Source organism: Engystomops pustulosus, chromosome 9, assembly GCF_040894005.1.
Source record: "Engystomops pustulosus chromosome 9, aEngPut4.maternal, whole genome shotgun sequence".
Taxonomy (NCBI): domain Eukaryota; kingdom Metazoa; phylum Chordata; class Amphibia; order Anura; family Leptodactylidae; genus Engystomops; species Engystomops pustulosus.
The window spans coordinates 68,708,831-68,735,226 of record NC_092419.1 but is presented as its reverse complement, the minus strand read 5'-3'; the positions used below and the strand labels follow the sequence as shown (position 1 = coordinate 68,735,226).

Here is a 26,396-nt window from a genome sequence, read left to right as displayed (position 1 = left end):
GGGATTCCTAGCCAGTCTCCCATGCTGGTACTTGCCAAGCCTTAAGCTGCATCGCTGCTGCGATCTGACAAGAGCACGCACATTCAGCTTAGAATGGCCGTTGACAGCAGCTGTTCAATTTGAACCTTCTTTTACTATCTCATAGAGAAACTAACACAATTTTCAGGTTCAAAAAGGGCAACGGAACTTGGGATTCGCAGCCAGTCTCCCATGCTGGTACTTGCCAAGCCTTAAGCTGCATCGCTGCTGCGATCTGACAAGAGCACGCACATTCAGCTTAGAATGGCCGTTGACAGCAGTTGTTCAATTTGAACCTTCCTTTACTATCTCATAGAAAAACTAACACAATTTTTAGGTTCAAAAACGTCAACGGAACTTAGGATTCCCAGCCAGTCTCCCATGCTGGTACTTGCCAAGCCTTAAGCTGCATTGCTGCTGCGATCTGACGAGAGCAGGCACATTCAGCTTAGAATGGCCGTTGACAGCAGCTGTTTAATTTGAACCTTCTTTTACTATCTCATAGAGAAACTAACACAATTTTCAGGTTCAAAAAGGTCAACGGAACTTGGGATTCCCATTCAGTCTCCCATGCTGGTACTTGCCAAGCCTTAAGCTGCATTGCTGCTGCGATCTGACGAGAGCAGGCACATTCAGCTTAGAATGGCCGTTGACAGCAGCTGTTCAATTTGAACCTTCTTTTACTATCTCATAGAGAAACTAACACAATTTTCAGGTTCAAAAAGGTCAACGGAACTTGGGATTCTCAGCCAGTCTCCCATGCTGGTACTTGCCAAGCCTTAAGCTGCATTGCTGCTGCGATCTGACGATAGGAGGCACATTCAGCTTAGAATGGCCGTTGACAGCAGCTGTTCAGTTTGAACCTTCTTTTACTATCTCATAGAGAAACTAACACAATTTTCAGGTTCAAAAAGGTCAACAGAACTTGGGATTCCCAGCCAGTCTCCCATGCTGGTACTTGCCAAGCCTTAAGCTGCATCGCTGCTGCGATCTGACAAGAGCACGCACATTCAGCTTAGAATAGCCGTTGACAGCAGCTGTTCAATTTGAACCTTCTTTTACTATCTCATAGAGAAACTAACACAATTTTCAGGTTCACAAAGGTCAACGGAACTTGGGATTCGCAGCCAGTCTCCCATGCTGGTACTTGCCAAGCCTTAAGCTGCATCGCTGCTGCGATACGACAAGAGCACGCACATTCAGCTTAGAATGGGCGTTGACAGCAGCTGTTCAATTTGAACCTTCTTTTACTATCTCATAGAGAAACTAACACAATTTTCAGGTTCAAAAAGGTCAACGGAACTTGGGATTCCCAGCCAGTCTCCCATGCTGGTACTTGCCAAGCCTTAAGCTGCATTGCTGCTGCGATCTGACGAGAGCAGGCACATTCAGCTTAGAATAGCCGTTGACAGCAGCTGTTCAATTTGAACCTTCTTTTACTATCTCATAGAGAAACTAACACAATTTTCAGGTTCAAAAAGGTCAACAGAACTTGGGATTCCCAGCCAGTCTCCCTTGCTGGTACTTGCCAAGCCTTAAGCTGCATCGCCGCTGCGATCTGACAAGAGCACGCACATTCAGCTTAGAATGGCCGTTGACAGCAGCTGTTCAATTTGAACCTTCTTTTACTATCTCATAGAGAAACTAACACAATTTTCAGGTTCAAAAAGGTCAACAGAACTTGGGATTCTCAACCAGTCTCCCATGCTGGTACTTGCCAAGCCTTAAGCTGCATTGCTGCTGCGATCTGACGAGAGCAGGCACATTCAGCTTAGAATGGCCGTTGACAGCAGCTGTTCAATTTGAACCTTCTTTTACTATCTCATAGAGAAACTAACACAATTTTCAGGTTCAAAAAGGTCAACGGAACTTGGGATTCCTAGCCAGTCTCCCATGCTGGTACTTGCCAAGCCTTAAGCTGCATTGCTGCTGCGATCTGACGAGAGCAGGCACATTCAGCTTAGAATGGCCGTTGACAGCAGCTGTTCAATTTGAACCTTCTTTTACTATCTCATAGAGAAACTAACACAATTTTCAGGTTCAAAAAGGTCAACAGAACTTGGGATTCCTAGCCAGTCTCCCATGCTGGTACTTGCCAAGCCTTAAGCTGCATCGCTGCTGCGATCTGACAAGAGCACGCACATTCAGCTTAGAATGGCCGTTGACAGCAGCTGTTCAATTTGAACCTTCTTTTACTATCTCATAGAGAAACTAACACAATTTTCAGGTTCAAAAAGGGCAACGGAACTTGGGATTCGCAGCCAGTCTCCCATGCTGGTACTTGCCAAGCCTTAAGCTGCATCGCTGCTGCGATCTGACAAGAGCACGCACATTCAGCTTAGAATGGCCGTTGACAGCAGTTGTTCAATTTGAACCTTCTTTTACTATCTCATAGAAAAACTAACACAATTTTTAGGTTCAAAAAGGTCAACGGAACTTAGGATTCCCAGCCAGTCTCCCATGCTGGTACTTGCCAAGCCTTAAGCTGCATTGCTGCTGCGATCTGACGAGAGCAGGCACATTCAGCTTAGAATGGCCGTTGACAGCAGCTGTTTAATTTGAACCTTCTTTTACTATCTCATAGAGAAACTAACACAATTTTCAGGTTCAAAAAGGTCAACGGAACTTGGGATTCCCATCCAGTCTCCCATGCTGGTACTTGCCAAGCCTTAAGCTGCATTGCTGCTGCGATCTGACGAGAGCAGGCACATTCAGCTTAGAATGGCCGTTGACAGCAGCTGTTCAATTTGAACCTTCTTTTACTATCTCATAGAGAAACTAACACAATTTTCAGGTTCAAAAAGGTCAACAGAACTTGGAATTCCAAGCCAGTCTCCCATGCTGGTACTTGCCAAGCCTTAAGCTGCATTGCTGCTGCGATCTGACGAGAGCAGGCACATTCAGCGTAGAATGGCCGTTGACAGCAGCTCTTCAATTTGAACCTTCTTTTACTATCTCATAGAGAAACTAACACAATTTTTTAAGTTCAAAAAGGTCAACGGAACTTGGGATTCCCAGCCAGTCTCCCATGCTGGTACTTGCCAAGCCTTAAGCTGCTGCGATCTGACGAGAGCAGGCACATTCAGCTTAGAATGGCCGTTGACAGCAGCTGTTCAATTTGAACCTTCATTTACTATCTTATAGAGAAACTAACACAATTTTCAGGCTCAAAAAGGTCAACAGAACTTGGGTTTCCCAGCCAGTCTCCCTTGCTGGTACTTGCCAAGCCTTAAGCTGCATCGCCGCTGCGATCTGACAAGAGCACGCACATTCAGCTTAGAATGGCCGTTGACAGCAGCTGTTCAATTTGAACCTTCTTTTACTATCTCATAGAGAAACTAACACAATTTTCAGGTTCAAAAAGGTCAACGGAACTTGGGATTCCCTGCCAGTCTCCCATGCTTGTACTTGCCAAGCCTTAAGCTGCTGCGATCTGACGAGAGCAGGCACATTCAGCTTAGAATGGCCGTTGACAGCAGCTGTTCAATTTGAACCTTCTTTTACTATCTCATAGAGAAACTAACACATTTTTTAGTTTCAAAAAGGTCAACAGAACTTGGGATTCCCAGCCAGTCTCCCTTGCTGGTACTTGCCAAGCCTTAAGCTGCATTGCTGCTGCGATCTGACAAGAGCACGCACATTGAGCTTAGAATGGCCGTTGACTGCAGCTGTTCAATTTGAACCTTCTTTTACTATCTCATAGAGAAACTAACACAATTTTCAGGTTCAAAAAGGTCAACGGAACATGGAATTCGCAGCCAGTCTCCCATGCTGGTACTTGCCAAGCCTTAAGCTGCATTTCTGCTGCGATCTGACGAGAGCAGGCACATTCAGCTTAGAATGGCCGTTGACAGCAGCTATTCAATTTGAACCTTCTTTTACTATCTCATAGAGAAACTAACACAATTTTCAGGTTCAAAAAGGTCAACGGAACTTGGGATTCCAAGCCAGTCTCCCATGCTGGTACTTGCCAAGCCGTAAGCGGCATTGCTGCTGCGATCTGACGAGAGCAGGCACATTCAGCTTAGAATGGCCGTTGACAGCAGCTGTTCAGTTTGAACCTTCTTTTACTATCTCATAGAGAAACTAACACAATTTTCAGGTTCAAAAAGGTTAACGGAACTTGGGATTCCCAGCCAGTCTCCCCTGCTGGTACTTGCCAAGCCTTAAGCTGCATTGCTGCTGCGATCTGACGAGAGCAGGCACATTCAGCTTAGAATGGCCGTTGACAGCAGCTGTTCAATTTGAACCTTCTTTTACCATCTTTGACAGAGAAACTAACAATTTTCAGGTTCAAAAAGGTCAACGGAACTTGGCATTCCCAGCCAGTCTCCCATGCTGGTACTTGCCAAGCCTTTAGCTGCATTGCTGCTGCGATCTGACGAGAGCAGGCACATTCAGCTTAGAATGGCAGTTGACAGCAGCTGCCTAATTTCTACTTTCTTTTACTATCTCATAGAGAAAATAACACAATTTTCAGGTTCAAAAAGGTCAACGGAACTTGGGATTCCCAGCCAGTCTCCCATGCTGGTACTTTCCAAGCCTTAAGCTGCATTGCTGCTGCGATCTGACGAGAGCAGGCACATTCAGCTTAGAATGGCCGTTGACAGCAGCTGTTCAGTTTGAACCTTCTTTTACTATCTCATAGAGAAAGTAACACAATTTTCAGGTTCAAAAAGGTCAACGGAACTTGGGATTCCCAGCCAGTCTCCCATGCTGGTACTTGCCAAGCCTTAAGCTGCATTGCTGCTGCGATCTGACGAGAGCAGGCACATTCAGCTTAGAATGGCCGTTGACAGCAGCTGTTCAATTTGAACCTTCTTTTACCATCTTTGACAGAGAAACTAACAATTTTCAGGTTCAAAAAGGTCAACAGAACTTGGGATTCCCAGCCAGTCTCCCAAGCTGGTACTTGCCAAGCCTTAAGCTGCATTGTTGCTGCGATCTGACGAGAGCAGGCACATTCAGCTTAGAATGGCCGTTGACAGCAGCTGCCTAATTTCTACTTTCTTTTACTATCTCATAAAGAAACTAACACAATTTTCAGGTTCAAAAAGGTCAACGGAACTTGGGATTCCCAGCCAGTCTCCCATGCTGGTACTTGCCAAGCCTTAAGCTGCATTGCTGCTGCGATCTGACGAGAGCAGGCACATTCAGCTTAGAATGGCCGTTGACAGCAGCTGTTCAATTTGAACCTTCTTTTACTATCTCATAGAGAAACTAACACAATTTTCAGGTTCAAAAAGGTCAACGGAACTTGGGATTCCCAGCCAGTCTCCCATGCTGGTACTTGCCAAGCCTTAAGCTTCATTTCTGCTGCGATCTGACGAGAGCAGGCACATTCAGCTTAGAATGGCCGTTGACAGCAGCTGTTCAATTTGAACCTTCTTTTACTATCTCAGAGAAACTAACACAATGTTCAGGTTCAAAAAGGTCAACGGAACTTGGGATTCCCAGCCAGTCTCCCATGCTGGTACTTGCCAAGCCTTAAGCTGCATTGCTGCTGCGATCTGACGAGAGCAGGCACATTCAGCTTAGAATGGCCGTTGACAGCAGCTGTTCAATTTGAACCTTCTTTTACTATCTCATAGAGAAACTAACACAATTTTCAGGTTCAAAAAGGTCAACGGAACTTGGGATTCCCAGCCAGTCTCCCATGCTGGTACTTGCCAAGCCTTAAGCTGCATTGCTGCTGCGATCTGACGAGAGCAGGCACATTCAGCTTAGAATGGCCGTTGACAGCAGCTGTTCAATTTGAACCTTCTTTTACCATCTTTGACAGAGAAACTAACAATTTTCAGGTTCAAAAAGGTCAACGGAACTTGGGATTCCCAGCCAATCTCCAATGCTGGTACTTACCAAGCCTTAAGCTGCATTGCTGCTGCGATCTGACGAGAGCAGGCACATTCAGCTTAGAATGGCCGTTGACAGCAGCTGTTCAATTTGAACCTTCTTTTACTATCTCATAGAGAAACTAACACAATTTTCAGGTTCAAAAAGGTCAACAGAACTTGGGATTCCCAGCCAGTCTCCCATGCTGGTACTTGCCAAGCCTTAAGCTGCATTGCTGCTGCGATCTGACGAGAGCAGGCACATTCAGCTTAGAATGGCCGTTGACAGCAGCTGTTCAATTTGAACCTTCTTTTACTATCTCATAGAGAAACTAACACAATTTTCAGGTTCAAAAAGGTCAACGGAAATTGGGATTCGCAGCCAGTCTCCCATGCTGGTACTTGCCAAGCCTTAAGCCGCATCGCTGCTGTGATCCGACAAGAGCACGCACATTCAGCTTAGAATGGCCGTTGACAGCAGCTGTTCAGTTTGAACCTTCTTTTACTATCTCATAGAGAAACTAACACAATTTTCAGGTTCAAAAAGGTCAACAGAACTTGGGATTCCCAGCCAGTCTCCCATGCTGGTACTTGCCAAGCCTTAAGCTGCATTGCTGCTGCGATCTGACGAGAGCAGGCACATTAAGCTTAGAATGGCTGTTGACAGCAGCTGTTCAATTTGAACCTTCTTTTACTATCTCATAGAAAAACTAACACAATTTTCAGGTTCAAAAAGGTCAACAGAACTTGGGATTCCCAGCCAGTCTCCCATGCTGGTACTTGCCAAGCCTTAAGCTGCATTGCTGCTGCGATCTGACGAGAGCAGGCACATTCAGCTTAGAATGGCCATTGACAGCAGCTGTTCAATTTGAACCTTCTTTTACCATCTTTGACAGAGAAACTAACAATTTTAAGGTTCAAAAAGGTCAATGGAACTTGGGATTCCCAGCCAATCTCCCATGCTGGTACTTGCCAAGCCTTAAGCTGCATTGCTGCTGCGATCTGACGAGAGCAGGCACATTCAGCTTAGAATGGCCGTTGACAGCAGCTGTTCAATTTGAACCTTCTTTTACTATCTCATAGAGAAACTAACACAATTTTCAGGTTCAAAAAGGTCAACAGAACTTAGGATTCCCAGCCAGTCTCCCATGCTGGTACTTGCCAAGCCTTAAGCTGCATTGCTGCTGCGATCTGACGAGAGCAGGCACATTCAGCTTAGAATGGCCGTTGACAGCAGCTGTTCAATTTGAACCTTCTTTTACTATCTCATAGAGAAACTAACACAATTTTCAGGTTCAAAAAGGTCAACGGAACTTGGGATTCGCAGCCAGTCTCCCATGCTGGTACTTGCCAAGCCTTAAGCCGCATCGCTGCTGTGATCCGACAAGAGCACGCACATTCAGCTTAGAATGGCCGTTGACAGCAGCTGTTCAGTTTGAACCTTCTTTTACTATCTCATAGAGAAACTAACACAATTTTCAGGTTCAAAAAGGTCAACAGAACTTGGGATTCCCAGCCAGTCTCCCATGCTGGTACTTGCCAAGCCTTAAGCTGCATTGCTGCTGCGATCTGACGAGAGCAGGCACATTCAGCTTAGAATGGCCGTTGACAGCAGCTGTTCAATTTGAACCTTCTTTTACTATCTCATAGAGAAACTAACACAATTTTCAGGTTCAAAAAGGTCAACAGAACTTGGGATTCCCAGCCAGTCTCCCATGCTGGTACTTGCCAAGCCTTAAGTTGCATTGCTGCTGCGATCTGACGAGAGCAGGCACATTCAGCTTAGAATGGCCGTTGACAGCAGCTGTTCAATTTGAACCTTCTTTTACTATCTCATAGAAAAACTAACACAATTTTCAGGTTCAAAAAGGTCAACAGAACTTGGGATTCCCAGCCAGTCTCCCATGCTGGTACTTGCCAAGCCTTAAGCTGCATTGCTGCTGCGATCTGACGAGAGCAGGCACATTCAGCTTAGAATGGCCGTTGACAGCAGCTGTTCAATTTGAACCTTCTTTTACCATCTTTGACAGAGAAACTAACAATTTTCAGGTTCAAAAAGGTCAACGGAACTTGGGATTCCCAGCCAATCTCCCATGCTGGTACTTGCCAAGCCTTAAGCTGCATTGCTGCTGCGATCTGACGAGAGCAGGCACATTCAGCTTAGAATGGCCGTTGACAGCAGCTGTTCAATTTGAACCTTCTTTTACTATCTCATAGAGAAACTAACACAATTTTCAGGTTCAAAAAGGTCAACAGAACTTAGGATTCCCAGCCAGTCTCCCATGCTGGTACTTGCCAAGCCTTAAGCTGCATTGCTGCTGCGATCTGACGAGAGCAGGCACATTCAGCTTAGAATGGCCGTTGACAGCAGCTGTTCAATTTGAACCTTCTTTTACTATCTCATAGAGAAACTAACACAATTTTCAGGTTCAAAAAGGTCAACGGAACTTGGGATTCGCAGCCAGTCTCCCATGCTGGTACTTGCCAAGCCTTAAGCCGCATCGCTGCTGTGATCCGACAAGAGCACGCACATTCAGCTTAGAATGGCCGTTGACAGCAGCTGTTCAGTTTGAACCTTCTTTTACTATCTCATAGAGAAACTAACACAATTTTCAGGTTCAAAAAGGTCAACAGAACTTGGGATTCCCAGCCAGTCTCCCATGCTGGTACTTGCCAAGCCTTAAGCTGCATTGCTGCTGCGATCTGACGAGAGCAGGCACATTCAGCTTAGAATGGCCGTTGACAGCAGCTGTTCAATTTGAACCTTCTTTTACTATCTCATAGAGAAACTAACACAATTTTCAGGTTCAAAAAGGTCAACAGAACTTGGGATTCCCAGCCAGTCTCCCATGCTGGTACTTGCCAAGCCTTAAGCTGCATTGCTGCTGCGATCTGACGAGAGCAGGCACATTCAGCTTAGAATGGCCGTTGACAGCAGCTGTTCAATTTGAACCTTCTTTTACCATCTTTGACAGAGAAACTAACAATTTTCAGGTTCAAAAAGGTCAACAGAACTTGGGATTCCCAGCCAGTCTCCCATGCTGGTACTTGCCAAGCCTTAAGCTGCATTGCTGCTGCGATCTGACGAGAGCAGGCACATTCAGCTTAGAATGGCCGTTGACAGCAGCTGTTCAGTTTGAACCTTCTTTTACTATCTCATAGAGAAACTAACACAATTTTCAGGTTCAAAAAGGTCAACAGAACTTGGGATTCCCAGCCAGTCTCCCATGCTGGTACTTGCCAAGCCTTAAGCTGCATTGCTGCTGCGATCTGACGAGAGCAGGCACATTCAGCTTAGAATGGCCGTTGACAGCAGCTGTTCAATTTGAACCTTCTTTTACTATCTCATAGAGAAACTAACACAATTTTCAGGTTCAAAAAGGTCAACAGAACTTGGGATTCCCAGCCAGTCTCCCATGCTGGTACTTGCCAAGCCTTAAGCTGCATTGCTGCTGCGATCTGACGAGAGCAGGCACATTCAGCTTAGAATGGCCGTTGACAGCAGCTGTTCAATTTGAACCTTCTTTTACTATCTCATAGAGAAACTAACACAATTTTCAGGTTCAAAAAGGTCAACGGAACTTGGGATTCACAGCCAGTCTCCCATGATGGTACTTGCCAAGCCTTAAGCTGCATTGCTGCTGCGATCTGACGAGAGCAGGCACATTCAGCTTAGAATGGCCGTTGATAGCAGCTGTTCAGTTTGAACCTTCTTTTACTATCTCATAGAGAAACTAACACAATTTTCAGGTTCAAAAAGGTCAACGGAACTTGGGATTCCCAGCCAGTCTCCCATGCTGGTACTTGCCAAGCCTTAAGCTGCATTGCTGCTGCGATCTGACGAGAGCAGGCACATTCAGCTTAGAATGGCCGTTGACAGCAGCTGTTCAATTTGAACCTTCTTTTACCATCTTTGACAGAGAAACTAACAATTTTCAGGTTCAAAAAGGTCAACAGAACTTGGGATTCCCAGCCAGTCTCCCATGCTGGTACTTGCCAAGCCTTAATCTGCATTGCTGCTGCGATCTGACGAGAGCAGGCACATTCAGCTTAGAATGGCCGTTGACAGCAGCTGTTCAATTTGAACCTTCTTTTACTATCTCATAGAAAAACTAACACAATTTTCAGGTTCAAAAAGGTCAACAGAACTTGGGATTCCCAGCCAGTCTCCCATGCTGGTACTTGCCAAGCCTTAAGCTGCATTGCTGCTGCGATCTGACGAGAGCAGGCACATTCAGCTTAGAATGGCCGTTGACAGCAGCTGTTCAGTTTGAACCTTCTTTTACTATCTCATAGAGAAACTAACACAATTTTCAGGTTCAAAAAGGTCAACGGAACTTGGGATTCACAGCCAGTCTCCCATGCTGGTACTTGCCAAGCCTTAAGCCGCATCGCTGCTGTGATCCGACAAGAGCACGCACATTCAGCTTAGAATGGCCGTTGACAGCAGCTGTTCAATTTGAACCTTCTTTTACTATCTCATAGAGAAACTAACACAATTTTCAGGTTCAAAAAGGTCAACGGAACTTGGGATTCCCAGCCAGTCTCCTATGCTGGTACTTGCCAAGCCTTAAGCTGCATTGCTGCTGCGATCTGACGAGAGCAGGCACATTCAGCTTAGAATGGCCGTTGACAGCAGCTGTTCAATTTGAACCTTCTTTTACTATCTCATAGAGAAACTAACACAATTTTCAGGTTCAAAAAGGTCAACGGAACTTGGGATTCCCAGCCAGTCTCCCATGCTGGTACTTGCCAAGCCTTAAGCTGCATTGCTGCTGCGATCTGATGAGAGCAGGCACATTCAGCTTAGAATGGCCGTTGACAGCAGCTGTTCAATTTGAACCTTCTTTTACTATCTCATAGAGAAACTAACACAATTTTCAGGTTCAAAAAGTTCAACGGAACTTGGGATTCCCAGCCAGCCTCCCATGCTGGTACTTGCCAAGCCTTAAGCTGCTGCGATCTGACAAGAGCAGGCACATTCAGCTTAGAATGGCCGTTGACAGCAGCTGTTCAATTTGAACCTTCTTTTACTATCTCATAGAGAAACTAACACAATTTTCAGGTTCAAAAAGGTCAACAGAACTTGGGATTCCCAGCCAGTCTCCCATGCTGGTACTTGCCAAGCCTTAAGCTGCATTGCTGCTGCGATCTGACGAGAGCAGGCACATTCAGCTTAGAATGGCCGTTGACAGCAGCTGTTCAGTTTGAACCTTCTTTTACTATCTCATAGAGAAACTAACACAATTTTCAGGTTCAAAAAGGTCAACGGAACTTGGGATTCACAGCCAGTCTCCCATGCTGGTACTTGCCAAGCCTTAAGCCGCATCGCTGCTGTGATCCGACAAGAGCACGCACATTCAGCTTAGAATGGCCGTTGACAGCAGCTGTTCAATTTGAACCTTCTTTTACTATCTCATAGAGAAACTAACACAATTTTCAGGTTCAAAAAGGTCAACAGAACATGGGATTCCCAGCCAGTCTCCCATGCTGGTACTTGCCAAGCCTTAAGCTGCTGCGATCTGACAAGAGCAGGCACATTCAGCTTAGAATGGCCGTTGACAGCAGCTGTTCAATTTGAACCTTCTTTTACCATCTTTGACAGAGAAACTAACAATTTTCAGGTTCAAAAAGGTCAACAGAACTTGGGATTCCCAGCCAGTCTCCCATGCTGGTACTTGCCAAGCCTTAAGCTGCATTGATGCTGCGATCTGACAAGAGCAGGCACATTCAGCATAGAATGGCCGTTGACAGCAGCTGTTCAATTTGAACCTTCTTTTACTATCTCATAGAGAAACTAACACAATTTTCAGGTTCAAAAAGGTTAACGGAACTTGGGATTCCCAGCCAGTCTCCCATGCTGGTACTTGCCAAGCCTTAAGCTGCATTGCTGCTGCGATCTGACGAGAGCAGGCACATTGAGCTTAGAATGGCCGTTGACAGCAGCTGTTCAATTTGAACCTTCTTTTACTATCTCATAGAGAAACTAACACAATTTTCAGGTTCAAAAAGGTCAACGGAACTTGGGATTCCCAGCCAGTCTCCCATGCTGTTACTTGCCAAGCCTTAAGCTGCATTGCTGCTGCGATCTGACGAGAGCAGGCACATTCAGCTTAGAATGGCCGTTGACAGCAGCTGTTCAGTTTGAACCTTCTTTTACTATCTCATAGAGAAACTAACACAATTTTCAGGTTCAAAAAGGTCAACGGAACTTGGGATTCCCAGCCAGTCTCCCATGCTGGTACTTGCCAAGCCTTAAGCTGCATTGCTGCTGCGATCTGACGAGAGCAGGCACATTCAGCTTAGAATGGCCGTTGACAGCAGCTGTTCAATTTGAACCTTCTTTTACTATCTCATAGAAAAACTAACACAATTTTTAAGTTCAAAAAGGTCAACAGAACTTGGGATTCCCAGCCAGTCTCCCATGCTGGTACTTGCCAAGCCTTAAGCTGCATTGCTGCTGCGATCTGACGAGAGCAGGCACATTCAGCTTAGAATGGCCGTTGACAGCAGCTGTTCAGTTTGAACCTTCTTTTACTATCTCATAGAGAAACTAACACAATTTTCAGGTTCAAAAAGGTCAACGGAACTTGGGATTCCCAGCCAGTCTCCCATGCTGGTACTTGTCAAGCCTTAAGCTGCATTGCTGCTGCGATCTGACGAGAGCAGGCACATTCAGCTTAGAATGGCCGTTGACAGCAGCTGTTCAGTTTGAACCTTCTTTTACTATCTCATAGAGAAACTAACACAATTTTCAGGTTCAAAAAGGTCAACGGAACTTGGGATTCCCAGCCAGTCTCCCATGCTGGTACTTGCCAAGCCTTAAGCTGGATTGCTGCTGCGATCTGACGAGAGCAGGCACATTCAGCTTAGAATGGCCGTTGACAGCAGCTGTTCAATTTGAACCTTCTTTTACTATCTCATAGAGAAACTAACACAATTTTCAGGTTCAAAAAGGTCAACGGAACTTGGGATTCCCAGCCAGTCTCCCATGCTGGTACTTGCCAAGCCTTAAGCTGCATTGCTGCTGCGATCTGATGAGAGCAGGCACATTCAGCTTAGAATGGCCGTTGACAGCAGCTGTTCAATTTGAACCTTCTTTTACTATCTCATAGAGAAACTAACACAATTTTCAGGTTCAAAAAGGTCAACGGAACTTGGGATTCCCAGCCAGTCTCCCATGCTGGTACTTGCCAAGCCTTAAGCTGCTGCGATCTGACAAGAGCAGGCACATTCAGCTTAGAATGGCCGTTGACAGCAGCTGTTCAATTTGAACCTTCTTTTACTATCTCATAGAGAAACTAACACAATTTTCAGGTTCAAAAAGGTCAACAGAACTTGGGATTCCCAGCCAGTCTCCCATGCTGGTACTTGCCAAGCCTTAAGCTGCATTGCTGCTGCGATCTGACGAGAGCAGGCACATTCAGCTTAGAATGGCCGTTGACAGCAGCTGTTCAGTTTGAACCTTCTTTTACTATCTCATAGAGAAACTAACACAATTTTCAGGTTCAAAAAGGTCAACGGAACTTGGGATTCACAGCCAGTCTCCCATGCTGGTACTTGCCAAGCCTTAAGCCGCATCGCTGCTGTGATCCGACAAGAGCACGCACATTCAGCTTAGAATGGCCGTTGACAGCAGCTGTTCAATTTGAACCTTCTTTTACTATCTCATAGAGAAACTAACACAATTTTCAGGTTCAAAAAGGTCAACGGAACTTGGGATTCCCAGCCAGTCTCCCATGCTGGTACTTGCCAAGCCTTAAGCTGCATTGCTGCTGCGATCTGACGAGAGAAGGCACATTCAGCTTAGAATGGCCGTTGACAGCAGCTGTTCAGTTTGAACCTTCTTTTACTATCTCATAGAGAAACTAACACAATTTTCAGGTTCAAAAAGGTCAACGGAACTTGGGATTCGCAGCCAGTCTCCCATGCTGGTACTTGCCAAGCCTTAAGCCGCATCGCTGCTGTGATCCGACAAGAGCACGCACATTCAGCTTAGAATGGCCGTTGACAGCAGCTGTTCAATTTGAACCTTCTTTTACTATCTCATAGAGAAACTAACACAATTTTCAGGTTCAAAAAGGTCAACGAAACTTGGGATTCCCAGCCAGTCTCCCATGCTGGTACTTGCCAAGCCTTTAGCTGCATTGCTGCTGCGATCTGACGAGAGCCGGCACATTCAGCTTAGAATGGCCCTTGACAGCAGCTGTTCAATTTGAACCTTCTTTTACCATCTTTGACAGAGAAACTAACAATTTTCAGGTTCAAAAAGGTCAACAGAACTTGGGATTCCCAGCCAGTCTCCCATGCTGGTACTTGCCAAGCCTTAAGCTGCATTGCTGCTGCGATCTGACGAGAGCAAGCACATTCAGCTTAGAATGGCCGTTGACAGCAGCTGTTCAATTTGAACCTTCTTTTACTATCTCATAGAGAAACTAACACAATTTTCAGGTTCAAAAAGGTCAACGGAACTTGGGATTCTCAGCCAGTCTCCCATGCTGGTACTTGCCAAGCCTTAAGCTGCATTGCTGCTGCGATCTGACGAGAGCAGGCACATTCAGCTTAGAATGGCCGTTGACAGCAGCTGTTCAGTATGAACCTTCTTTTACTATCTCATAGAGAAACTAACACAATTTTCAGGTTCAAAAAGGTCAACGGAACTTGGTATTCCCAGCCAGTCTCCCATGCTGGTACTTGCCAAACCTTAAGCTGCATTGCTGCTGCGATGTGACGAGAGCAGGCACATTCAGCTTAGAATGGCCGTTGACAGCAGCTGTTCAATTTGAACCTTCTTTTACTATCTCATAGAGAAACTAACACAATTTTCAGGTTCAAAAAGGTTAACGGAACTTGGGATTCCGAGCCAGTCTCCCATGCTGGTACTTGCCAAGCCTTAAGCTGCATTGCTGCTGCGATCTGACGAGAGCAGGCACATTCAGCTTAGAAAGGCCGTTGACAGCAGCTGTTCAATTTGAACCTTCTTTTACTATCTCATAGAGAAACTAACACAATTTTCAGGTTCAAAGAGGTCAACGGAACTTGGGATTCCCAGCCAGTCTCCCATGCTGTTACTTGCCAAGCCTTAAGCTGCATTGCTGCTGCGATCTGACGAGAGCAGGCACATTCAGCTTAGAATGGCCGTTGACAGCAGCTGTTCAGTTTGAACCTTCTTTTACTATCTCATAGAGAAACTAACACAATTTTCAGGTTCAAAAAGGTCAACGGAACTTGGGATTCCCAGCCAGTCTCCCATGCTGGTACTTGCCAAGCCTTAAGCTGCATTGCTGCTGCGATCTGACGAGAGCAGGCACATTCAGCTTAGAATGGCCGTTGACAGCAGCTGTTCAATTTGAACCTTCTTTTACCATCTTTGACAGAGAAACTAACAATTTTCAGGTTCAAAAAGGTCAACAGAACTTGGGATTCCCAGCCAGTCTCCCATGCTGGTACTTGCCAAGCCTTAATCTGCATTGCTGCTGCGATCTGACGAGAGCAGGCACATTCAGCTTAGAATGGCCGTTGACAGCAGCTGTTCAATTTGAACCTTCTTTTACTATCTCATAGAGAAACTAACACAATTTTCAGGTTCAAAAAGGTCAACAGAACTTGGGATTCCCAGCCAGTCTCCCATGCTGGTACTTGCCAAGCCTTAAGCTGCATTGCTGCTGCGATCTGACGAGAGCAGGCACATTCAGCTTAGAATGGCCGTTGACAGCAGCTGTTCAATTTGAACCTTCTTTTACTATCTCATAGAGAAACTAACACAATTTTCAGGTTCAAAAAGGTCAACGGAACTTGGGATTCCCAGCCAGTCTCCCATGCTGGTACTTGCCAAGCCTTAAGCTGCATTGCTGCTGCGATCTGATGAGAGCAGGCACATTCAGGTTAGAATGGCCGTTGACAGCAGCTGTTCAATTTGAACCTTCTTTTACTATCTCATAGAGAAACTAACACAATTTTCAGGTTCAAAAAGGTCAACAGAACTTGGGATTCCCAGCCAGTCTCCCATGCTGGTACTTGCCAAGCCTTAAGCTGCTGCGATCTGACAAGAGCAGGCACATTCAGCTTAGAATGGCCGTTGACAGCAGCTGTTCAATTTGAACCTTCTTTTACCATCTTTGACAGAGAAACTAACAATTTTCAGGTTCAAAAAGGTCAACAGAACTTGGGATTCCCAGCCAGTCTCCCATGCTGGTACTTGCCAAGCCTTAAGCTGCATTGCTGCTGCGATCTGACGAGAGCAGGCACATTCAGCTTAGAATAGCCGTTGACAGCAGCTGTTCAATTTGAACCTTCTTTTACTATCTCATAGAGAAACTAACACAATTTTCAGGTTCAAAAAGGTCAACGGAACTTGGGATTCCCAGCCAGTCTCCCATGCTGGTACTTGCCAAGCCTTAAGCTGCATTGCTGCTGCGATCTGACGAGAGCAGGCACATTCAGCTTAGAATGGCCGTTGACAGCAGCTGTTCAGTTTGAACCTTCTTTTACTATCTCATAGAGAAACTAACACAATTTTCAGGTTCAAAAAGGTCAACGGAACTTGGGATTCCCAGCCAATCTCCCATGCTGGTACTTGCCAAGCCTTAAGCTGCAATGCTGCTGCGATCTGACGAGAGCAGGCACATTCAGCTTAGAATGGCCGTTGACAGCAGCTGTTCAGTTTGAACCTTCTTTTACTATCTCATAGAGAAACTAACACAATTTTCAGGTTCAAAAAGGTCAACGGAACTTGGGATTCCCAGCCAGTCTCCCATGCTGGTACTTGCCAAGCCTTAAGCTGCATTGCTGCTGCGATCTGACGAGAGCAAGCACATTCAGCTTAGAATGGCCGTTGACAGCAGCTGTTCCATTTGAACCTTCTTTTACTATCTCATAGAGAAACTAACACAATTTTCAGGTTCAAAAAGGTCAACGGAACTTGGGATTCTCAGCCAGTCTCCCATGCTGGTACTTGCCAAGCCTTAAGCTGCATTGCTGCTGCGATCTGACGAGAGCAGGCACATTCAGCTTAGAATGGCCGTTGACAGCAGCTGTTCAATTTGAACCTTCTTTTACTATCTCATAGAGAAACTAACACAATTTTCAGGTTCAAAAAGGTCAACAGAACTTGGGATTCCCAGCCAGTCTCCCATGCTGGTACTTGCCAAGCCTTAAGCTGCATTGCTGCTGCGATCTGACGAGAGCAGGCACATTCAGCTTAGAATGGCCGTTGACAGCAGCTGTTCAATTTGAACCTTCTTTTACTATCTCATAGAGAAACTAACACAATTTTCAGGTTCAAAAAGGTCAACGGAACTTGGGATTCACAGCCAGTCTCCCATGATGGTACTTGCCAAGCCTTAAGCTGCATTGCTGCTGCGATCTGACGAGAGCAGGCACATTCAGCTTAGAATGGCCGTTGATAGCAGCTGTTCAGTTTGAACCTTCTTTTACTATCTCATAGAGAAACTAACACAATTTTCAGGTTCAAAAAGGTCAACGGAACTTGGGATTCCCAGCCAGTCTCCCATGCTGGTACTTGCCAAGCCTTAAGCTGCATTGCTGCTGCGATCTGACGAGAGCAGGCACATTCAGCTTAGAATGGCCGTTGACAGCAGCTGTTCAATTTGAACCTTCTTTTACCATCTTTGACAGAGAAACTAACAATTTTCAGGTTCAAAAAGGTCAACAGAACTTGGGATTCCCAGCCAGTCTCCCATGCTGGTACTTGCCAAGCCTTAATCTGCATTGCTGCTGCGATCTGACGAGAGCAGGCACATTCAGCTTAGAATGGCCGTTGACAGCAGCTGTTCAATTTGAACCTTCTTTTACTATCTCATAGAAAAACTAACACAATTTTCAGGTTCAAAAAGGTCAACAGAACTTGGGATTCCCAGCCAGTCTCCCATGCTGGTACTTGCCAAGCCTTAAGCTGCATTGCTGCTGCGATCTGACGAGAGCAGGCACATTCAGCTTAGAATGGCCGTTGACAGCAGCTGTTCAGTTTGAACCTTCTTTTACTATCTCATAGAGAAACTAACACAATTTTCAGGTTCAAAAAGGTCAACGGAACTTGGGATTCACAGCCAGTCTCCCATGCTGGTACTTGCCAAGCCTTAAGCCGCATCGCTGCTGTGATCCGACAAGAGCACGCACATTCAGCTTAGAATGGCCGTTGACAGCAGCTGTTCAATTTGAACCTTCTTTTACTATCTCATAGAGAAACTAACACAATTTTCAGGTTCAAAAAGGTCAACGGAACTTGGGATTCCCAGCCAGTCTCCTATGCTGGTACTTGCCAAGCCTTAAGCTGCATTGCTGCTGCGATCTGACGAGAGCAGGCACATTCAGCTTAGAATGGCCGTTGACAGCAGCTGTTCAATTTGAACCTTCTTTTACTATCTCATAGAGAAACTAACACAATTTTCAGGTTCAAAAAGGTCAACGGAACTTGGGATTCCCAGCCAGTCTCCCATGCTGGTACTTGCCAAGCCTTAAGCTGCATTGCTGCTGCGATCTGATGAGAGCAGGCACATTCAGCTTAGAATGGCCGTTGACAGCAGCTGTTCAATTTGAACCTTCTTTTACTATCTCATAGAGAAACTAACACAATTTTCAGGTTCAAAAAGTTCAACGGAACTTGGGATTCCCAGCCAGCCTCCCATGCTGGTACTTGCCAAGCCTTAAGCTGCTGCGATCTGACAAGAGCAGGCACATTCAGCTTAGAATGGCCGTTGACAGCAGCTGTTCAATTTGAACCTTCTTTTACTATCTCATAGAGAAACTAACACAATTTTCAGGTTCAAAAAGGTCAACAGAACTTGGGATTCCCAGCCAGTCTCCCATGCTGGTACTTGCCAAGCCTTAAGCTGCATTGCTGCTGCGATCTGACGAGAGCAGGCACATTCAGCTTAGAATGGCCGTTGACAGCAGCTGTTCAGTTTGAACCTTCTTTTACTATCTCATAGAGAAACTAACACAATTTTCAGGTTCAAAAAGGTCAACGGAACTTGGGATTCACAGCCAGTCTCCCATGCTGGTACTTGCCAAGCCTTAAGCCGCATCGCTGCTGTGATCCGACAAGAGCACGCACATTCAGCTTAGAATGGCCGTTGACAGCAGCTGTTCAATTTGAACCTTCTTTTACTATCTCATAGAGAAACTAACACAATTTTCAGGTTCAAAAAGGTCAACAGAACATGGGATTCCCAGCCAGTCTCCCATGCTGGTACTTGCCAAGCCTTAAGCTGCTGCGATCTGACAAGAGCAGGCACATTCAGCTTAGAATGGCCGTTGACAGCAGCTGTTCAATTTGAACCTTCTTTTACCATCTTTGACAGAGAAACTAACAATTTTCAGGTTCAAAAAGGTCAACAGAACTTGGGATTCCCAGCCAGTCTCCCATGCTGGTACTTGCCAAGCCTTAAGCTGCATTGATGCTGCGATCTGACAAGAGCAGGCACATTCAGCATAGAATGGCCGTTGACAGCAGCTGTTCAATTTGAACCTTCTTTTACTATCTCATAGAGAAACTAACACAATTTTCAGGTTCAAAAAGGTTAACGGAACTTGGGATTCCCAGCCAGTCTCCCATGCTGGTACTTGCCAAGCCTTAAGCTGCATTGCTGCTGCGATCTGACGAGAGCAGGCACATTGAGCTTAGAATGGCCGTTGACAGCAGCTGTTCAATTTGAACCTTCTTTTACTATCTCATAGAGAAACTAACACAATTTTCAGGTTCAAAAAGGTCAACGGAACTTGGGATTCCCAGCCAGTCTCCCATGCTGTTACTTGCCAAGCCTTAAGCTGCATTGCTGCTGCGATCTGACGAGAGCAGGCACATTCAGCTTAGAATGGCCGTTGACAGCAGCTGTTCAGTTTGAACCTTCTTTTACTATCTCATAGAGAAACTAACACAATTTTCAGGTTCAAAAAGGTCAACGGAACTTGGGATTCCCAGCCAGTCTCCCATGCTGGTACTTGCCAAGCCTTAAGCTGCATTGCTGCTGCGATCTGACGAGAGCAGGCACATTCAGCTTAGAATGGCCGTTGACAGCAGCTGTTCAATTTGAACCTTCTTTTACTATCTCATAGAAAAACTAACACAATTTTTAAGTTCAAAAAGGTCAACAGAACTTGGGATTCCCAGCCAGTCTCCCATGCTGGTACTTGCCAAGCCTTAAGCTGCATTGCTGCTGCGATCTGACGAGAGCAGGCACATTCAGCTTAGAATGGCCGTTGACAGCAGCTGTTCAGTTTGAACCTTCTTTTACTATCTCATAGAGAAACTAACACAATTTTCAGGTTCAAAAAGGTCAACGGAACTTGGGATTCCCAGCCAGTCTCCCATGCTGGTACTTGTCAAGCCTTAAGCTGCATTGCTGCTGCGATCTGACGAGAGCAGGCACATTCAGCTTAGAATGGCCGTTGACAGCAGCTGTTCAGTTTGAACCTTCTTTTACTATCTCATAGAGAAACTAACACAATTTTCAGGTTCAAAAAGGTCAACGGAACTTGGGATTCCCAGCCAGTCTCCCATGCTGGTACTTGCCAAGCCTTAAGCTGGATTGCTGCTGCGATCTGACGAGAGCAGGCACATTCAGCTTAGAATGGCCGTTGACAGCAGCTGTTCAATTTGAACCTTCTTTTACTATCTCATAGAGAAACTAACACAATTTTCAGGTTCAAAAAGGTCAACGGAACTTGGGATTCCGAGCCAGTCTCCCATGCTGGTACTTGCCAAGCCTTAAGCTGCATTGCTGCTGCGATCTGATGAGAGCAGGCACATTCAGCTTAGAATGGCCGTTGACAGCAGCTGTTCAATTTGAACCTTCTTTTACTATCTCATAGAGAAACTAACACAATTTTCAGGTTCAAAAAGGTCAACGGAACTTGGGATTCCCAGCCAGTCTCCCATGCTGGTACTTGCCAAGCCTTAAGCTGCTGCGATCTGACAAGAGCAGGCACATTCAGCTTAGAATGGCCGTTGACAGCAGCTGTTCAATTTGAACCTTCTTTTACTATCTCATAGAGAAACTAACACAATTTTCAGGTTCAAAAAGGTCAACAGAACTTGGGATTCCCAGCCAGTCTCCCATGCTGGTACTTGCCAAGCCTTAAGCTGCATTGCTGCTGCGATCTGACGAGAGCAGGCACATTCAGCTTAGAATGGCCGTTGACAGCAGCTGTTCAGTTTGAACCTTCTTTTACTATCTCATAGAGAAACTAACACAATTTTCAGGTTCAAAAAGGTCAACGGAACTTGGGATTCACAGCCAGTCTCCCATGCTGGTACTTGCCAAGCCTTAAGCCGCATCGCTGCTGTGATCCGACAAGAGCACGCACATTCAGCTTAGAATGGCCGTTGACAGCAGCTGTTCAATTTGAACCTTCTTTTACTATCTCATAGAGAAACTAACACAATTTTCAGGTTCAAAAAGGTCAACGGAACTTGGGATTCCCAGCCAGTCTCCCATGCTGGTACTTGCCAAGCCTTAAGCTGCATTGCTGCTGCGATCTGACGAGAGAAGGCACATTCAGCTTAGAATGGCCGTTGACAGCAGCTGTTCAGTTTGAACCTTCTTTTACTATCTCATAGAGAAACTAACACAATTTTCAGGTTCAAAAAGGTCAACGGAACTTGGGATTCGCAGCCAGTCTCCCATGCTGGTACTTGCCAAGCCTTAAGCCGCATCGCTGCTGTGATCCGACAAGAGCACGCACATTCAGCTTAGAATGGCCGTTGACAGCAGCTGTTCAATTTGAACCTTCTTTTACTATCTCATAGAGAAACTAACACAATTTTCAGGTTCAAAAAGGTCAACGAAACTTGGGATTCCCAGCCAGTCTCCCATGCTGGTACTTGCCAAGCCTTTAGCTGCATTGCTGCTGCGATCTGACGAGAGCCGGCACATTCAGCTTAGAATGGCCCTTGACAGCAGCTGTTCAATTTGAACCTTCTTTTACCATCTTTGACAGAGAAACTAACAATTTTCAGGTTCAAAAAGGTCAACAGAACTTGGGATTCCCAGCCAGTCTCCCATGCTGGTACTTGCCAAGCCTTAAGCTGCATTGCTGCTGCGATCTGACGAGAGCAAGCACATTCAGCTTAGAATGGCCGTTGACAGCAGCTGTTCAATTTGAACCTTCTTTTACTATCTCATAGAGAAACTAACACAATTTTCAGGTTCAAAAAGGTCAACGGAACTTGGGATTCTCAGCCAGTCTCCCATGCTGGTACTTGCCAAGCCTTAAGCTGCATTGCTGCTGCGATCTGACGAGAGCAGGCACATTCAGCTTAGAATGGCCGTTGACAGCAGCTGGTCAGTATGAACCTTCTTTTACTATCTCATAGAGAAACTAACACAATTTTCAGGTTCAAAAAGGTCAACGGAACTTGGTATTCCCAGCCAGTCTCCCATGCTGGTACTTGCCAAACCTTAAGCTGCATTGCTGCTGCGATGTGACGAGAGCAGGCACATTCAGCTTAGAATGGCCGTTGACAGCAGCTGTTCAATTTGAACCTTCTTTTACTATCTCATAGAGAAACTAACACAATTTTCAGGTTCAAAAAGGTTAACGGAACTTGGGATTCCGAGCCAGTCTCCCATGCTGGTACTTGCCAAGCCTTAAGCTGCATTGCTGCTGCGATCTGACGAGAGCAGGCACATTCAGCTTAGAAAGGCCGTTGACAGCAGCTGTTCAATTTGAACCTTCTTTTACTATCTCATAGAGAAACTAACACAATTTTCAGGTTCAAAGAGGTCAACGGAACTTGGGATTCCCAGCCAGTCTCCCATGCTGTTACTTGCCAAGCCTTAAGCTGCATTGCTGCTGCGATCTGACGAGAGCAGGCACATTCAGCTTAGAATGGCCGTTGACAGCAGCTGTTCAGTTTGAACCTTCTTTTACTATCTCATAGAGAAACTAACACAATTTTCAGGTTCAAAAAGGTCAACGGAACTTGGGATTCCCAGCCAGTCTCCCATGCTGGTACTTGCCAAGCCTTAAGCTGCATTGCTGCTGCGATCTGACGAGAGCAGGCACATTCAGCTTAGAATGGCCGTTGACAGCAGCTGTTCAATTTGAACCTTCTTTTACCATCTTTGACAGAGAAACTAACAATTTTCAGGTTCAAAAAGGTCAACAGAACTTGGGATTCCCAGCCAGTCTCCCATGCTGGTACTTGCCAAGCCTTAATCTGCATTGCTGCTGCGATCTGACGAGAGCAGGCACATTCAGCTTAGAATGGCCGTTGACAGCAGCTGTTCAATTTGAACCTTCTTTTACTATCTCATAGAGAAACTAACACAATTTTCAGGTTCAAAAAGGTCAACAGAACTTGGGATTCCCAGCCAGTCTCCCATGCTGGTACTTGCCAAGCCTTAAGCTGCATTGCTGCTGCGATCTGACGAGAGCAGGCACATTCAGCTTAGAATGGCCGTTGACAGCAGCTGTTCAATTTGAACCTTCTTTTACTATCTCATAGAGAAACTAACACAATTTTCAGGTTCAAAAAGGTCAACGGAACTTGGGATTCCCAGCCAGTCTCCCATGCTGGTACTTGCCAAGCCTTAAGCTGCATTGCTGCTGCGATCTGATGAGAGCAGGCACATTCAGGTTAGAATGGCCGTTGACAGCAGCTGTTCAATTTGAACCTTCTTTTACTATCTCATAGAGAAACTAACACAATTTTCAGGTTCAAAAAGGTCAACAGAACTTGGGATTCCCAGCCAGTCTCCCATGCTGGTACTTGCCAAGCCTTAAGCTGCTGCGATCTGACAAGAGCAGGCACATTCAGCTTAGAATGGCCGTTGACAGCAGCTGTTCAATTTGAACCTTCTTTTACCATCTTTGACAGAGAAACTAACAATTTTCAGGTTCAAAAAGGTCAACAGAACTTGGGATTCCCAGCCAGTCTCCCATGCTGGTACTTGCCAAGCCTTAAGCTGCATTGCTGCTGCGATCTGACGAGAGCAGGCACATTCAGCTTAGAATAGCCGTTGACAGCAGCTGTTCAATTTGAACCTTCTTTTACTATCTCATAGAGAAACTAACACAATTTTCAGGTTCAAAAAGGTCAACGGAACTTGGGATTCCCAGCCAGTCTCCCATGCTGGTACTTGCCAAGCCTTAAGCTGCATTGCTGCTGCGATCTGACGAGAGCAGGCACATTCAGCTTAGAATGGCCGTTGACAGCAGCTGTTCAGTTTGAACCTTCTTTTACTATCTCATAGAGAAACTAACACAATTTTCAGGTTCAAAAAGGTCAACGGAACTTGGGATTCCCAGCCAATCTCCCATGCTGGTACTTGCCAAGCCTTAAGCTGCAATGCTGCTGCGATCTGACGAGAGCAGGCACATTCAGCTTAGAATGGCCGTTGACAGCAGCTGTTCAGTTTGAACCTTCTTTTACTATCTCATAGAGAAACTAACACAATTTTCAGGTTCAAAAAGGTCAACGGAACTTGGGATTCCCAGCCAGTCTCCCATGCTGGTACTTGCCAAGCCTTAAGCTGCATTGCTGCTGCGATCTGACGAGAGCAAGCACATTCAGCTTAGAATGGCCGTTGACAGCAGCTGTTCCATTTGAACCTTCTTTTACTATCTCATAGAGAAACTAACACAATTTTCAGGTTCAAAAAGGTCAACGGAACTTGGGATTCTCAGCCAGTCTCCCATGCTGGTACTTGCCAAGCCTTAAGCTGCATTGCTGCTGCGATCTGACGAGAGCAGGCACATTCAGCTTAGAATGGCCGTTGACAGCAGCTGTTCAGTTTGAACCTTCTTTTACTATCTCATAGAGAAACTAACACAATTTTCAGGTTCAAAAAGGTCAACGGAACTTGGGATTCCCAGCCAGTCTCCCATGCTGTTACTTGCCAAGCCTTAAGCTGCATTGCTGCTGCGATCTGACGAGAGCAGGCACATTCAGCTTAGAATGGCCGTTGACAGCAGCTGTTCAGTTTGAACCTTCTTTTACTATCTCATAGAGAAACTAACACAATTTTCAGGTTCAAAAAGGTCAACGGAACTTGGGATTCCCAGCCAGTCTCCCATGCTGGTACTTGCCAAGCCTTAAGCTGCATTGCTGCTGCGATCTGATGAGAGCAGGCACATTCAGCTTAGAATGGCCGTTGACAGCAGCTGTTCAATTTGAACCTTCTTTTACTATCTCATAGAGAAACTAACACAATTTTCAGGTTCAAAAAGGTCAACGGAACTTGGGATTCCCAGCCAGTCTCCCATGCTGGTACTTGCCAAGCCTTAAGCTGCTGCGATCTGATAAGAGCAGGCATATTCAGCTTAGAATGGCCGTTGACAGCAGCTGTTCAATTTGAACCTTCTTTTACTATCTCATAGAGAAACTAACACAATTTTCAGGTTCAAAAAGGTCAACGGAACTTGGGATTCCCAGCCAGTCTCCCATGCTGGTACTTGCCAAGCCTTAAGCTGCATTGCTGCTGCGATCTGACGAGAGCAGGCACATTCAGCTTAGAATGGCCGTTGATAGCAGCTGTTCAGTTTGAACCTTCTTTTACTATCTCATAGAGAAACTAACACAATTTTAAGGTTCAAAAAGGTCAACGGAACTTGGGATTCCCAGCCAGTCTCCAATGCTGGTACTTGCCAAGCCTTAAGCTGCATTGCTGCTGCGATCTGACGAGAGCAGGCACATTCAGCTTAGAATGGCCGTTGACAGCAGCTGTTCAATTTGAACCTTCTTTTACTATCTCATAGAGAAACTAACACAATTTTCAGGTTCAAAAAGGTCAACGGAACTTGGGATTCCCAGCCAGTCTCCCATGCTGGTACTTGCCAAGCCTTAAGCTGCATTGCTGCTGCGATCTGATGAGAGCAGGCACATTCAGCTTAGAATGGCCGTTGACAGCAGCTGTTCAATTTGAACCTTCTTTTACTATCTCATAGAGAAACTAACACAATTTTCAGGTTCAAAAAGTTCAACGGAACTTGGGATTCCCAGCCAGTCTCCCATGCTGGTACTTGCCAAGCCTTTAGCTGCATTGCTGCTGCGATCTGACGAGAGCCGGCACATTCAGCTTAGAATTGCCCTTGACAGCAGCTGTTCAATTTGAACCTTCTTTTACCATCTTTGACAGAGAAACTAACAATTTTCAGGTTCAAAAAGGTCAACAGAACTTGGGATTCCCAGCCAGTCTCCCATGCTGGTACTTGCCAAGCCTTAAGCTGCATTGCTGCTGCGATCTGACGAGAGCAAGCAGATTCAGCTTAGAATGGCCGTTGACTGCAGCTGTTCAATTTGAACCTTCTTTTACTATCTCATAGAGAAACTAACACAATTTTCAGGTTCAAAAAGGTCAACGGAACTTAGGATTCTCAGCCAGTCTCCCATGCTGGTACTTGCCAAGCCTTAAGCTGCATTGCTGCTGCGATCTGACGAGAGCAGGCACATTCAGCTTAGAATGGCCGTTGACAGCAGCTGTTCAGTTTGAACCTTCTTTTACTATCTCATAGAGAAACTAACACAATTTTCAGGTTCAAAAAGGTCAACGGAACTTGGTATTCCCAGCCAGTCTCCCATGC

General features: G+C 45.6%; 96 pseudogenes; all 96 read right to left on the bottom strand.

The window, feature by feature from the left end:
* Positions 1 to 553: 553 nt before the first annotated feature.
* On the bottom strand, positions 554 to 672 carry LOC140078526 (5S ribosomal RNA; annotated as a pseudogene).
* A 637-nt stretch (positions 673 to 1,309) lies between these two features.
* LOC140083054 (5S ribosomal RNA) lies at positions 1,310 to 1,428 on the bottom strand (annotated as a pseudogene).
* A 259-nt stretch (positions 1,429 to 1,687) lies between these two features.
* LOC140090786 (5S ribosomal RNA) lies at positions 1,688 to 1,806 on the bottom strand (annotated as a pseudogene).
* A 70-nt stretch (positions 1,807 to 1,876) lies between these two features.
* LOC140084719 (5S ribosomal RNA) lies at positions 1,877 to 1,995 on the bottom strand (annotated as a pseudogene).
* A 448-nt stretch (positions 1,996 to 2,443) lies between these two features.
* On the bottom strand, positions 2,444 to 2,562 carry LOC140085138 (5S ribosomal RNA; annotated as a pseudogene).
* Positions 2,563 to 2,632: 70 nt separating this feature from the next.
* Positions 2,633 to 2,751, bottom strand: LOC140078685 (5S ribosomal RNA; annotated as a pseudogene).
* Positions 2,752 to 2,821: 70 nt separating this feature from the next.
* On the bottom strand, positions 2,822 to 2,940 carry LOC140096654 (5S ribosomal RNA; annotated as a pseudogene).
* Positions 2,941 to 3,751: 811 nt separating this feature from the next.
* Positions 3,752 to 3,870, bottom strand: LOC140098074 (5S ribosomal RNA; annotated as a pseudogene).
* Positions 3,871 to 4,129: 259 nt separating this feature from the next.
* Positions 4,130 to 4,248, bottom strand: LOC140096160 (5S ribosomal RNA; annotated as a pseudogene).
* A 70-nt stretch (positions 4,249 to 4,318) lies between these two features.
* On the bottom strand, positions 4,319 to 4,437 carry LOC140096681 (5S ribosomal RNA; annotated as a pseudogene).
* Positions 4,438 to 4,507: 70 nt separating this feature from the next.
* On the bottom strand, positions 4,508 to 4,626 carry LOC140084669 (5S ribosomal RNA; annotated as a pseudogene).
* A 70-nt stretch (positions 4,627 to 4,696) lies between these two features.
* Positions 4,697 to 4,815, bottom strand: LOC140101331 (5S ribosomal RNA; annotated as a pseudogene).
* Positions 4,816 to 4,885: 70 nt separating this feature from the next.
* LOC140083369 (5S ribosomal RNA) lies at positions 4,886 to 5,004 on the bottom strand (annotated as a pseudogene).
* Positions 5,005 to 5,074: 70 nt separating this feature from the next.
* LOC140101330 (5S ribosomal RNA) lies at positions 5,075 to 5,193 on the bottom strand (annotated as a pseudogene).
* Positions 5,194 to 5,263: 70 nt separating this feature from the next.
* Positions 5,264 to 5,382, bottom strand: LOC140094779 (5S ribosomal RNA; annotated as a pseudogene).
* Positions 5,383 to 5,450: 68 nt separating this feature from the next.
* On the bottom strand, positions 5,451 to 5,569 carry LOC140101329 (5S ribosomal RNA; annotated as a pseudogene).
* Positions 5,570 to 5,639: 70 nt separating this feature from the next.
* Positions 5,640 to 5,758, bottom strand: LOC140101328 (5S ribosomal RNA; annotated as a pseudogene).
* A 70-nt stretch (positions 5,759 to 5,828) lies between these two features.
* On the bottom strand, positions 5,829 to 5,947 carry LOC140090210 (5S ribosomal RNA; annotated as a pseudogene).
* Positions 5,948 to 6,017: 70 nt separating this feature from the next.
* LOC140081138 (5S ribosomal RNA) lies at positions 6,018 to 6,136 on the bottom strand (annotated as a pseudogene).
* A 259-nt stretch (positions 6,137 to 6,395) lies between these two features.
* On the bottom strand, positions 6,396 to 6,514 carry LOC140086163 (5S ribosomal RNA; annotated as a pseudogene).
* A 70-nt stretch (positions 6,515 to 6,584) lies between these two features.
* Positions 6,585 to 6,703, bottom strand: LOC140083780 (5S ribosomal RNA; annotated as a pseudogene).
* A 259-nt stretch (positions 6,704 to 6,962) lies between these two features.
* LOC140086838 (5S ribosomal RNA) lies at positions 6,963 to 7,081 on the bottom strand (annotated as a pseudogene).
* Positions 7,082 to 7,340: 259 nt separating this feature from the next.
* Positions 7,341 to 7,459, bottom strand: LOC140081137 (5S ribosomal RNA; annotated as a pseudogene).
* Positions 7,460 to 7,529: 70 nt separating this feature from the next.
* LOC140089863 (5S ribosomal RNA) lies at positions 7,530 to 7,648 on the bottom strand (annotated as a pseudogene).
* Positions 7,649 to 7,718: 70 nt separating this feature from the next.
* LOC140081136 (5S ribosomal RNA) lies at positions 7,719 to 7,837 on the bottom strand (annotated as a pseudogene).
* A 70-nt stretch (positions 7,838 to 7,907) lies between these two features.
* Positions 7,908 to 8,026, bottom strand: LOC140085913 (5S ribosomal RNA; annotated as a pseudogene).
* Positions 8,027 to 8,096: 70 nt separating this feature from the next.
* LOC140086837 (5S ribosomal RNA) lies at positions 8,097 to 8,215 on the bottom strand (annotated as a pseudogene).
* A 259-nt stretch (positions 8,216 to 8,474) lies between these two features.
* Positions 8,475 to 8,593, bottom strand: LOC140081135 (5S ribosomal RNA; annotated as a pseudogene).
* A 70-nt stretch (positions 8,594 to 8,663) lies between these two features.
* On the bottom strand, positions 8,664 to 8,782 carry LOC140081134 (5S ribosomal RNA; annotated as a pseudogene).
* Positions 8,783 to 8,852: 70 nt separating this feature from the next.
* On the bottom strand, positions 8,853 to 8,971 carry LOC140081133 (5S ribosomal RNA; annotated as a pseudogene).
* Positions 8,972 to 9,041: 70 nt separating this feature from the next.
* LOC140081132 (5S ribosomal RNA) lies at positions 9,042 to 9,160 on the bottom strand (annotated as a pseudogene).
* A 70-nt stretch (positions 9,161 to 9,230) lies between these two features.
* LOC140081131 (5S ribosomal RNA) lies at positions 9,231 to 9,349 on the bottom strand (annotated as a pseudogene).
* Positions 9,350 to 9,419: 70 nt separating this feature from the next.
* On the bottom strand, positions 9,420 to 9,538 carry LOC140095449 (5S ribosomal RNA; annotated as a pseudogene).
* A 70-nt stretch (positions 9,539 to 9,608) lies between these two features.
* Positions 9,609 to 9,727, bottom strand: LOC140101327 (5S ribosomal RNA; annotated as a pseudogene).
* Positions 9,728 to 9,797: 70 nt separating this feature from the next.
* LOC140089330 (5S ribosomal RNA) lies at positions 9,798 to 9,916 on the bottom strand (annotated as a pseudogene).
* A 70-nt stretch (positions 9,917 to 9,986) lies between these two features.
* Positions 9,987 to 10,105, bottom strand: LOC140081130 (5S ribosomal RNA; annotated as a pseudogene).
* A 259-nt stretch (positions 10,106 to 10,364) lies between these two features.
* LOC140101834 (5S ribosomal RNA) lies at positions 10,365 to 10,483 on the bottom strand (annotated as a pseudogene).
* A 70-nt stretch (positions 10,484 to 10,553) lies between these two features.
* LOC140101251 (5S ribosomal RNA) lies at positions 10,554 to 10,672 on the bottom strand (annotated as a pseudogene).
* A 251-nt stretch (positions 10,673 to 10,923) lies between these two features.
* LOC140081128 (5S ribosomal RNA) lies at positions 10,924 to 11,042 on the bottom strand (annotated as a pseudogene).
* A 629-nt stretch (positions 11,043 to 11,671) lies between these two features.
* Positions 11,672 to 11,790, bottom strand: LOC140096237 (5S ribosomal RNA; annotated as a pseudogene).
* Positions 11,791 to 11,860: 70 nt separating this feature from the next.
* On the bottom strand, positions 11,861 to 11,979 carry LOC140091482 (5S ribosomal RNA; annotated as a pseudogene).
* A 70-nt stretch (positions 11,980 to 12,049) lies between these two features.
* Positions 12,050 to 12,168, bottom strand: LOC140101325 (5S ribosomal RNA; annotated as a pseudogene).
* A 70-nt stretch (positions 12,169 to 12,238) lies between these two features.
* Positions 12,239 to 12,357, bottom strand: LOC140081127 (5S ribosomal RNA; annotated as a pseudogene).
* Positions 12,358 to 12,427: 70 nt separating this feature from the next.
* Positions 12,428 to 12,546, bottom strand: LOC140081656 (5S ribosomal RNA; annotated as a pseudogene).
* Positions 12,547 to 12,616: 70 nt separating this feature from the next.
* On the bottom strand, positions 12,617 to 12,735 carry LOC140086439 (5S ribosomal RNA; annotated as a pseudogene).
* A 70-nt stretch (positions 12,736 to 12,805) lies between these two features.
* On the bottom strand, positions 12,806 to 12,924 carry LOC140101239 (5S ribosomal RNA; annotated as a pseudogene).
* A 251-nt stretch (positions 12,925 to 13,175) lies between these two features.
* LOC140081126 (5S ribosomal RNA) lies at positions 13,176 to 13,294 on the bottom strand (annotated as a pseudogene).
* Positions 13,295 to 13,553: 259 nt separating this feature from the next.
* LOC140095021 (5S ribosomal RNA) lies at positions 13,554 to 13,672 on the bottom strand (annotated as a pseudogene).
* Positions 13,673 to 14,120: 448 nt separating this feature from the next.
* Positions 14,121 to 14,239, bottom strand: LOC140085314 (5S ribosomal RNA; annotated as a pseudogene).
* A 70-nt stretch (positions 14,240 to 14,309) lies between these two features.
* On the bottom strand, positions 14,310 to 14,428 carry LOC140086137 (5S ribosomal RNA; annotated as a pseudogene).
* A 448-nt stretch (positions 14,429 to 14,876) lies between these two features.
* LOC140091481 (5S ribosomal RNA) lies at positions 14,877 to 14,995 on the bottom strand (annotated as a pseudogene).
* Positions 14,996 to 15,065: 70 nt separating this feature from the next.
* Positions 15,066 to 15,184, bottom strand: LOC140101324 (5S ribosomal RNA; annotated as a pseudogene).
* A 70-nt stretch (positions 15,185 to 15,254) lies between these two features.
* LOC140089329 (5S ribosomal RNA) lies at positions 15,255 to 15,373 on the bottom strand (annotated as a pseudogene).
* A 70-nt stretch (positions 15,374 to 15,443) lies between these two features.
* LOC140081125 (5S ribosomal RNA) lies at positions 15,444 to 15,562 on the bottom strand (annotated as a pseudogene).
* Positions 15,563 to 15,632: 70 nt separating this feature from the next.
* On the bottom strand, positions 15,633 to 15,751 carry LOC140085213 (5S ribosomal RNA; annotated as a pseudogene).
* A 251-nt stretch (positions 15,752 to 16,002) lies between these two features.
* LOC140084709 (5S ribosomal RNA) lies at positions 16,003 to 16,121 on the bottom strand (annotated as a pseudogene).
* A 70-nt stretch (positions 16,122 to 16,191) lies between these two features.
* On the bottom strand, positions 16,192 to 16,310 carry LOC140101322 (5S ribosomal RNA; annotated as a pseudogene).
* Positions 16,311 to 16,380: 70 nt separating this feature from the next.
* Positions 16,381 to 16,499, bottom strand: LOC140097418 (5S ribosomal RNA; annotated as a pseudogene).
* A 70-nt stretch (positions 16,500 to 16,569) lies between these two features.
* LOC140083585 (5S ribosomal RNA) lies at positions 16,570 to 16,688 on the bottom strand (annotated as a pseudogene).
* A 70-nt stretch (positions 16,689 to 16,758) lies between these two features.
* Positions 16,759 to 16,877, bottom strand: LOC140086136 (5S ribosomal RNA; annotated as a pseudogene).
* Positions 16,878 to 16,947: 70 nt separating this feature from the next.
* On the bottom strand, positions 16,948 to 17,066 carry LOC140081124 (5S ribosomal RNA; annotated as a pseudogene).
* A 70-nt stretch (positions 17,067 to 17,136) lies between these two features.
* LOC140095445 (5S ribosomal RNA) lies at positions 17,137 to 17,255 on the bottom strand (annotated as a pseudogene).
* A 70-nt stretch (positions 17,256 to 17,325) lies between these two features.
* LOC140101321 (5S ribosomal RNA) lies at positions 17,326 to 17,444 on the bottom strand (annotated as a pseudogene).
* Positions 17,445 to 17,514: 70 nt separating this feature from the next.
* LOC140089328 (5S ribosomal RNA) lies at positions 17,515 to 17,633 on the bottom strand (annotated as a pseudogene).
* A 70-nt stretch (positions 17,634 to 17,703) lies between these two features.
* On the bottom strand, positions 17,704 to 17,822 carry LOC140081123 (5S ribosomal RNA; annotated as a pseudogene).
* Positions 17,823 to 18,081: 259 nt separating this feature from the next.
* Positions 18,082 to 18,200, bottom strand: LOC140101822 (5S ribosomal RNA; annotated as a pseudogene).
* Positions 18,201 to 18,270: 70 nt separating this feature from the next.
* LOC140101226 (5S ribosomal RNA) lies at positions 18,271 to 18,389 on the bottom strand (annotated as a pseudogene).
* A 251-nt stretch (positions 18,390 to 18,640) lies between these two features.
* Positions 18,641 to 18,759, bottom strand: LOC140081122 (5S ribosomal RNA; annotated as a pseudogene).
* Positions 18,760 to 19,388: 629 nt separating this feature from the next.
* On the bottom strand, positions 19,389 to 19,507 carry LOC140096236 (5S ribosomal RNA; annotated as a pseudogene).
* A 70-nt stretch (positions 19,508 to 19,577) lies between these two features.
* Positions 19,578 to 19,696, bottom strand: LOC140091480 (5S ribosomal RNA; annotated as a pseudogene).
* A 70-nt stretch (positions 19,697 to 19,766) lies between these two features.
* LOC140101320 (5S ribosomal RNA) lies at positions 19,767 to 19,885 on the bottom strand (annotated as a pseudogene).
* Positions 19,886 to 19,955: 70 nt separating this feature from the next.
* LOC140081121 (5S ribosomal RNA) lies at positions 19,956 to 20,074 on the bottom strand (annotated as a pseudogene).
* Positions 20,075 to 20,144: 70 nt separating this feature from the next.
* On the bottom strand, positions 20,145 to 20,263 carry LOC140081655 (5S ribosomal RNA; annotated as a pseudogene).
* Positions 20,264 to 20,333: 70 nt separating this feature from the next.
* On the bottom strand, positions 20,334 to 20,452 carry LOC140086438 (5S ribosomal RNA; annotated as a pseudogene).
* A 70-nt stretch (positions 20,453 to 20,522) lies between these two features.
* On the bottom strand, positions 20,523 to 20,641 carry LOC140083351 (5S ribosomal RNA; annotated as a pseudogene).
* A 251-nt stretch (positions 20,642 to 20,892) lies between these two features.
* LOC140081120 (5S ribosomal RNA) lies at positions 20,893 to 21,011 on the bottom strand (annotated as a pseudogene).
* A 259-nt stretch (positions 21,012 to 21,270) lies between these two features.
* On the bottom strand, positions 21,271 to 21,389 carry LOC140095020 (5S ribosomal RNA; annotated as a pseudogene).
* Positions 21,390 to 21,837: 448 nt separating this feature from the next.
* On the bottom strand, positions 21,838 to 21,956 carry LOC140085313 (5S ribosomal RNA; annotated as a pseudogene).
* A 70-nt stretch (positions 21,957 to 22,026) lies between these two features.
* On the bottom strand, positions 22,027 to 22,145 carry LOC140086135 (5S ribosomal RNA; annotated as a pseudogene).
* Positions 22,146 to 22,593: 448 nt separating this feature from the next.
* LOC140091479 (5S ribosomal RNA) lies at positions 22,594 to 22,712 on the bottom strand (annotated as a pseudogene).
* A 70-nt stretch (positions 22,713 to 22,782) lies between these two features.
* Positions 22,783 to 22,901, bottom strand: LOC140101319 (5S ribosomal RNA; annotated as a pseudogene).
* A 70-nt stretch (positions 22,902 to 22,971) lies between these two features.
* LOC140089326 (5S ribosomal RNA) lies at positions 22,972 to 23,090 on the bottom strand (annotated as a pseudogene).
* Positions 23,091 to 23,160: 70 nt separating this feature from the next.
* On the bottom strand, positions 23,161 to 23,279 carry LOC140081119 (5S ribosomal RNA; annotated as a pseudogene).
* A 70-nt stretch (positions 23,280 to 23,349) lies between these two features.
* Positions 23,350 to 23,468, bottom strand: LOC140085212 (5S ribosomal RNA; annotated as a pseudogene).
* Positions 23,469 to 23,719: 251 nt separating this feature from the next.
* On the bottom strand, positions 23,720 to 23,838 carry LOC140084708 (5S ribosomal RNA; annotated as a pseudogene).
* Positions 23,839 to 23,908: 70 nt separating this feature from the next.
* LOC140101318 (5S ribosomal RNA) lies at positions 23,909 to 24,027 on the bottom strand (annotated as a pseudogene).
* A 70-nt stretch (positions 24,028 to 24,097) lies between these two features.
* LOC140097417 (5S ribosomal RNA) lies at positions 24,098 to 24,216 on the bottom strand (annotated as a pseudogene).
* Positions 24,217 to 24,286: 70 nt separating this feature from the next.
* On the bottom strand, positions 24,287 to 24,405 carry LOC140083584 (5S ribosomal RNA; annotated as a pseudogene).
* A 70-nt stretch (positions 24,406 to 24,475) lies between these two features.
* LOC140086134 (5S ribosomal RNA) lies at positions 24,476 to 24,594 on the bottom strand (annotated as a pseudogene).
* A 70-nt stretch (positions 24,595 to 24,664) lies between these two features.
* Positions 24,665 to 24,783, bottom strand: LOC140091478 (5S ribosomal RNA; annotated as a pseudogene).
* Positions 24,784 to 24,853: 70 nt separating this feature from the next.
* On the bottom strand, positions 24,854 to 24,972 carry LOC140101213 (5S ribosomal RNA; annotated as a pseudogene).
* Positions 24,973 to 25,223: 251 nt separating this feature from the next.
* LOC140085054 (5S ribosomal RNA) lies at positions 25,224 to 25,342 on the bottom strand (annotated as a pseudogene).
* A 70-nt stretch (positions 25,343 to 25,412) lies between these two features.
* Positions 25,413 to 25,531, bottom strand: LOC140084080 (5S ribosomal RNA; annotated as a pseudogene).
* Positions 25,532 to 25,601: 70 nt separating this feature from the next.
* On the bottom strand, positions 25,602 to 25,720 carry LOC140101200 (5S ribosomal RNA; annotated as a pseudogene).
* Positions 25,721 to 25,979: 259 nt separating this feature from the next.
* LOC140092756 (5S ribosomal RNA) lies at positions 25,980 to 26,098 on the bottom strand (annotated as a pseudogene).
* Positions 26,099 to 26,168: 70 nt separating this feature from the next.
* Positions 26,169 to 26,287, bottom strand: LOC140093863 (5S ribosomal RNA; annotated as a pseudogene).
* Between the last annotated feature and the right edge of the window lie 109 nt (positions 26,288 to 26,396).